This window comes from Myotis davidii, unplaced genomic scaffold (genome assembly GCF_000327345.1).
Source record: "Myotis davidii unplaced genomic scaffold, ASM32734v1 scaffold900, whole genome shotgun sequence".
Lineage (NCBI taxonomy): Eukaryota > Metazoa > Chordata > Mammalia > Chiroptera > Vespertilionidae > Myotis > Myotis davidii.
In genome coordinates this window covers 1928948-1936797 of record NW_006295185.1, presented here as the reverse complement: position 1 = coordinate 1936797, position 7850 = coordinate 1928948, and positions in this window count along the sequence as shown.

Below are 7850 nucleotides of genomic sequence, written 5' to 3'. Positions count from 1 at the left end.
TTGGCTGGCAGTTAATTTGCATATTGCCCTGATTAGCCAATGGGACGGGTAGTGGTAGTATGCCAATTACCATGTTTCTCTTTTATTGGATAGGATATGAGGATTGAATTTTCTTCCAATTTTCTCTCCTCCTTTATTCTCCCAATATAGTTTATATACAATTTAATGTTGGCATCACTATGATTACACAAATATTTCACTGATGGGTTAAGAATTGTATTATGCTTACATTTCCTTTTTGTACAATTTCTGTTTTTTCATAAGTTAAAGATGACCTAATTTATTTCCCTCATTACATAGTTTATTTGAAATTATCTCCAAGTCTTCCTATACCTTCCAACAGTCTTGTAAAATACCTATTGGTATAATTGTTCACATGGTCACATGAGCAAAGATTTCAGATGATCTCTTAGTTTTGTCGTTGTTTGGCTTTATTTGGATTTTGAGGCTTTTTCTCCCTAGAAATGTTGCTCCTGGGACTCTCTGGTCTTCTCCAATCTGAACCATTTGCTTTCTGAACTTACTGCACAGCTGTCATCCTGTAAATTCCTTTCACCTCTCCCCTGGATAAGCTCTATGTTTTGTGATTCTCTTTCTTGGTTTATATCCTTGTTTTGATTGTGCATTCCCATCTGAGTAAGGGTTATTCTACCCTTTGATTTGATTAATAACTTAGGTGAAGATAAAATTCTTGGTTGAAAATAATGTTATTCTACCCTCTGATTTGATTAATAACTTAGGTAAAGATAAAATTCTTGGTTGAAAATAATCAGTTACTCAGAATTTTGAAGGCATCACCTCATTGTCCTCTAGCCTTTAATCTTGCTATTGTGAAGTCAAATACTTTGTATGTGATATATTTTTTCTCTCATTAACTTTTCAGGTTCTTCTCTTTACCCTCAGTGTTCTGGAAACTCATAATGCTCTTTTGTTGGGCTCTAGGTGGGCCCTTTAAATCTGAAAACTCAAGTCCTTCAGAGCTGGGAAAGTATTTTGGATTGATAATTTGCTCCCACCATTTTCTGTTTTCTTTCTGGACATTCCTATTGGTTTGATAATGTATGACTTAGATTGTTCTTCATTATCATATTGTCCACCAAAGTATAAGCTACATAAGCACAGGGAATCTTTGTCAGTTTGTTATTGACATAATATATTCCAAGAGCCTAGAACAGTACCTGACACATAGTAAGCATTCAAGCAATTTTGATGAATGGAAGCTCTCTTTTTGCTCTTCCTACTAGAAGCCTGGGACACAACATTCATGCACTCGGGGTGGGGGGGTTCCTCAGCTCGGCCTGCACCCTCTCACAGTCTGGGACCCCACAGGGTTGTCTGCCTACTGGCTTAGGCTCAATCCCTCTGGAAATCTCTCTTGCAGTCCAGGGCTCTCAAATTCCAGGACCCCTTGCCCCTTACCATCTGCCTGCAGTGGAGGCAGGAGAGGCTTCTGCCACCGCCTCTGGGCTCGCCAGCTGTGAGCCTGGCTTCTGGCTGAGTGGCACTCCCCCTGTGGGAGTGCACTGACTACCAGGGGGCTGCTCCTGCATTGAGTGTCTGCCCCCTGGGGGGTCAGTGATTCAGCCATTTGGTCGATTTGAATATTAGGGTTTTATTATATAGGATGTGTGATTTCCTCAACTTTATTTTCAAGCCTGGTTACTGAAATTTTGGTATTATATTTTAATTTTTCAGGAGCTTTTTGTTCTTTGATTATTCTTTCTTTTATATAATCATGATCTTGTTTTAGTGAGGTAATATCATTTCTTTAAGAATATTATTGTTTTGTAGACATTTTCTTTTGTTGTCTACACTGTCTGTTTTGTTTGTTTCAATCTGTCTTTTCTCTTTTTGTTGGCCTCTTTCAACTGGAAGTTTTCTTTCAAATGACTAGTGACCTCTGGATATCCATTTCTATTTAGAGGTGAAGAACTAAAATGTATATTGGAAGTTGTGCTACATAAAAATGGAGCTTAGTAACTGGTGGACAGACTTATTACCTGAAATTTCTAAGCCTTTTCAGAGTCTTTTAAACTTCTTTATTGTTAGTATTCCTTTCTAACCCTTAACTTTCCTTTTAGCATTTATTTATTTAGCCTTTATCTCTAAACACCATCACCACCAAACTATTCATAAGCCCTACAGACTCAGCAGTTATTGGCTGCCATTCCATTTTATTTCACCCTTTATTTCTCTCTCAGCCAGCTTTTCCTCTTCCTATTTTCCTTCTTTTTCTACCTCAATATTTACTCAGCATCTGCTACCAGGCACTGTGCTTAGTGCTATCGATACAGAAATTAATAAGACATGGTCCCTTCCTTCAAGGCACTCACTAATTAGGGAGGGAGATAGTTGTACAGCCAATGGCATCAATATAATGTCATTCTTGCCATTATACAGGGATGCATCGGTTGCTATGGGAGGCCAGAAGAGGAGCATAGGGAAACCTTCCTGGAAATACGATGTTTGAGGTGAAAAACGTGCTGTATTAGTTTCCTATGGCTGCCATAACAAATTGCCACAAATTGATTACCATAAAACAACATTCATGTATTATTTCCTAGTTCTATAGGGGAGAAATCTGGCTATAGGGTGGCTTGGCTGGTTCCTATGCTTTGAATCTCATAAGGTCAAACCAAGTTATCAGTAGCTGTATTCCCTTCTGGGGCTCTAGAAATAAACTCACTTCCAAGCTCATTCAGGTTCATTGACAAATTTAGTTGCCTGTCAGAGGCCAATTTTTGCTCCCAGAGTCCATCATTCTTTCTACTGATATCCGTATGGCTTACTTCTAGCAACAGTTGGTTTGTTATAGGCACCTCTCACCGACACCAGAGAGGTGTTACCAGACAGCCCCTTGAGTCAATGGGAGAGGGTTGTTCCCAACCTCTACCCTTGTCTTCTCATATAAATGAATTTTTTCGAGAGAACTTGACTGTGTTGTGAAAAGCCAATTTACCAAAACAATTAAAGCATGTACCTTTATTGAAAAAGCAAAGCAAGGAAGCCTATAAATGTAGCTTATAAAGCACAGACGGGCTCTCACTAATCTGAAGTGCAGGTTGGGTGCAGAAGGGCTCTCAGCTATTGTGAAGAGCAAGTTGGGTGGTGGTCTGAGGTGTTGTTATATGCCCTCCTGTCTATAGTTCTTGAAATTCCTTGCTGACTATTTTGGTACAGATTCATTCTCAAGGTCCCCCCGACCCCTTTTTTACTTTGTTGTGGCCTCCCCAGAATTCATGAGAAGCACCTGGCGACTTTATCTTGACAAGCCTTGAGACTGCTGGCTTCCCTCCTTAGGGAATAAAACTGCCTTTTTCTCCTTTCCCCTCCTCCCCTTCCTTTCTGCATTCTCTCATTAGGGAGGTTGTAAACCATTTGCTCTCATGTCCTTGGCTGAGAAAGATAATGGTTTGTTAGTTACAAGCTGGCTGCAAATTGCCCACACTGTTTGGCCTTGTTTTAACTTTCCTATTTCAGTTTCCCTACTCCTCCTATCATGGAATCCTGTAACAAGTTGAATTTCTCTCACACTTCAAACATCTCTTATTTCCCCGTCTGCCACACCTCTCTAACTCCAGCTGGAGAAAGTCCTCTGATTTTAAGGGCTCCTGTGATTAGATCAGTCCAATGGGATAATCCAGGATTATCTTCCCTATCTTGAAGTCCTTAACTTTAATTACACCTGCAAAGATGCTCTTGTTATATAATGTAGCATATTCATAGGATCCAGGAATTAAGACCTGGATAACTTTAGGAGCCATTCTATCTACAATAATTGCATGCAGGAAAAATGGGAGAAAGAGTATTCTGAACAAAAGCCTGAAAAGGTGAGAAAACATTTATTTCAGGAAATCACAAGCAGCTCAATATGACTGCCGCATGCAGCAATTAGGTTGGACAAAGAAGCAGGAGACAATAATGGGTCCTCACTCTTCCATCTCTCCTGTTCTCCTTAGTTTCTTTTGGGTGCATGCTGATTAGAATGTTTATCATAATGATTAGAATGTTTCATCTCAAATCTCCCATATTGCTAGTTGAAACTATATGTCCTCCCCATGTGAATTTATCCTGGCTGATCCTAGTCTTCATCATGAAGTTATGCCAGCCACAGCTATCACATTCATCTCACTGTTCAATTTACCTTTTCAGCTGATGCATTTGCCACCCGGATGGCCATATGAAATCCTGCGAATCCTGGTTTAATTTTCCCACAACATTACTTTCATCAAGTCACTACATTGCTCAATGCATCCTGATGTCTCTTATTTGCCTGTGGAAACCAAACCAAATTCTTAAGCCTGCATTGCCAAGTCTGAGTTTACCCTATGCCAACATTTTCACATACTCTATCCTAGTCAGCTTGACCTCTTCTTTGCCTTCCGTCCACCATATTCGCTCTCTCAGGTCTTTGCTCTTGTTTCCTTTTTTAAAAATCAGAATATCTTCTTCCCTCTCCCTTCTTGAATCCAAATTGTGCCTAGCATTTCAGACATCATATATTGTACACATCCTTCATAAAACTTTCCCCAAAAGTCCAGTTCCCCATTAAAACTTTATTCCTCTTCTTAACTTCCTACAACTCCTGATGCATGTCTGTACTATTGGTACTAAATTATGTGCATTTCAATCCTCATTACAAACTTTGACTTTAATGATGCCATGCGTCGAAGTCTCATTTTTTTCCAATTGTACTATAAGCTACTTGAACACAGGTCCCATGTCCCAGTAGATTTTGGATGGGATTTTTTTAGCTCTTATCCAAATACGAGATATTTTGTATACAATTTAGAGAAATGTGAAAATGCATATGTATTTCTGTTCCGTGTGTAAATTAGTCACCTAAATTGAAACTCAAGAGGAGAAGCTTTCCCATATTATTATTATTTTTGGACAGAATTATTAAATATTTATCTATGGCATCAGAAATATTTTACCAAGTTTCTCTTTATATTTACACATTTCCATGCCAATGATTGTGTGTAGTTGTACTTGTTTTCTCTAGCTTTCCCCACAGGCCAGTATTCTTTCACTTGATGAAACATGTGGATGATTTATTGATGGTGGTGTTATTTAATCTAATTCTTGCATAGTTTTCACCAGGAAATGAGAGGAGAGAACTCCCCTTTGGAGAAGCTGCCAAACTTTGCCCTAAGACATTTTGCAAATAAGATACTGGATTTATTGCAAAACATATTCCAACATACAAAAGTGTATAGTAAATTCCATTCCAAATCACAAAGTCCATAACTTTCTAACTAGAGGGCTTTAGGAACTCAAAAACCCAAATCTTTCTTTGATTCTAAGCAGAAAACTATTACTGAAAGTGCCGACAGTTGATAAGTTTGAGACATATGGTCCTATTCTCTTCGTCCAAAATGAGAATGGTCGGTTTAGAAGTAAATTGATAGTGTAAGTAAATCTAGCACTTGAAAGAATTTAATTAAATTTCCCCCATCTTCAGTGTAAACACCAGACAGAATATATCCTTGTGGTAAGGAAAGGTAATGGAATTCCCCCATGGCAAATGGCTATTGCACTAGACTAGCTCCTGTAGAAACGGCAGGAATGATGTTCATGTAGGATAGCCTGTAGTTAACAGCAGATAAGTACTCTCCAATTTTGAGAGAGAAATATATCACAACTAGCATGTTTGCTTCTGAGGAACACCAACCTTTCCTTCCTGTGAGCTGTAACATAATAGTTGATAGGTTCCACAGCAAAGGGGGAAGAACCCATCTTCACCAGCCTGGTAAACAATGTTGCAAGTGCAGCCACTGAATGGGGGAAAAAGGAATGGAAACATGTCAGGTGCAGACTTTAGTTGAGAAATATTCCAGGATAATACTAACAGCTAGGGAACTAACAACTACTTGGGGGAGGGGGTCTAGAAACCTGAACTAATTGAATTTTTGTGACTCTTGTTTTTCAATAAGAAAAGTTCTTACAGAAAGCTTTTAAACCAACTCAGATAAATATGCAATAGAGGGTGATGTACCACCCTAAATCCAGTTGTGCCACTCAACACCATGTTTACATGGAAAATATCTGTAAAAAAAAAAACATTTAGAAACAAAACTTCTTTGCAAACATAGATGTTTCTAACTTTGTGTAGGTGGGACTTGAAACTATTTCTAAAACAATGGCAATATAGATTGAAGAGTGGTTATAGGCCTGAATCTGAGCAAAGTTGTGAAGACAAAAGTTGTTTCATCTTTTTTTCTGTGCCTCTTCCCTTCCCACAGCCCATTTCAGTAGTGTCACTCAGAACCACTTACAATTGTTCTTTGCACCTCTGCCTTTATGTTCATGTACTTCCTTCTGCCCGAAGTGTCCTTGTCTCCTTGCCTCTTGTCAGCTTGAGGGAGTCCTTCTCCTTCAAGAATCAAAAGTTACCTCCTCCATGAAATTTCCCAGCTTCCCCTCCACCCCCACAAGAGGTAACCTCTGCTTCCTTTGTGCTGCTTCCTATATAGAAACTAACAAAAGTATTCATCATCACATCTGCAACATTTTCTCATGTCTTTACATGTTTGTTTCTTCCCTCTAAAATTGTAAGTTTCACTGAAAACAGGATCATGCATTTTTAACACCCAATATATCTGTAGCCTTTATTGCAGGAAACAGCACATAGTAGTTGATTAATAAGTGTTTTCCAAATGAAAATTAATTTAATTAATTAAGTGTAAGGAATAAAGTAAATGTAATGCTAAAGCAGTGTGTCTCAAAGGGATCATTTTCTCATTTTGATTATTATATTGATCAATCCCAGTAAACACCTAGTTCTAGTTGATTTATTTGCAGGAATGTAAGAATAATATTTATCTCTACTCTGGCACTTAGATTGTCTGCCTCACATTTCTTATTATTACACATTTTATTCTTTCTCTAATAGACTGCCAGTTTCTTGAGGACAGATAAATGTTTCCTTTGTTCATTGTACACAACGGTCACTCAATAAACATTTGCTGAGTTAATGAATTCCTTATGTGTATATAGCTCTTCACAGCAACCCAATGAGAAATGTAAAACATCATTCACTCTCTCCCTTCTCTTGTCTTAGTTAAATAAACTGATGATCAAAATATACCAGAGCCCATATGGCGCAGCTCAGTGGTTGAGCACTGACCTGTGAACCAGGAAGTCAAGATTCATTTCTGGTCAGGGCACATGCCTGGGTTTCCGGCTCAATCCCCGGTGGGGGATGTGCAGGTGGCAGCCAATCAATGGTTCTCTCTCATCATTGATGTTTCTATCTCTCTCTCCCTCTCCATTCCTCTCTGAAATTGATAAAAATATATTTTTTAAAAAAGAATATACCAGAGACTTGACCACCTTCAAACAGTGGGCAAGAATCAGGGCTGAAAATCCTGGGAGATGCCCTGCTTCTCACACTATCTTTTGCTCCTTTCCTGTTTAGACCAATCAGTTTCTCTCTGCAGGGTCACCTTTTTGGATAATTGTCCTCATTTGGTTCATTAATGTAAACAACCTAATTGAATGATGTGCTTTTGTTCTTTTTTTTTTTTTTTTGCTAATTTCAACTTTTATTAGCTTGCAATATAGCATAAAACAAGTATTTTTGTTTTTTAAACAACAGATTTATTTTATCACAGTTCTAGAGACTGGAAATCCAAAGATCAAGGTGTCAGAAGCAGGGTTGGTGTCTAGTGAGAGCTCTCCCCTTGGGTGGCCCACCATGTGCTCTGATGGCCTTTCCTCTTTGCTCATGCAGAGAAAGAAAATGAGCAAGCTTTCTCTTGTCTCTTCCAATAAGTATACTAATCTTATCAAAGTCCCATCTTTAGGACCTCACTTAGTCTTAATTGATCCCTTAAAGGTCCCCTGTC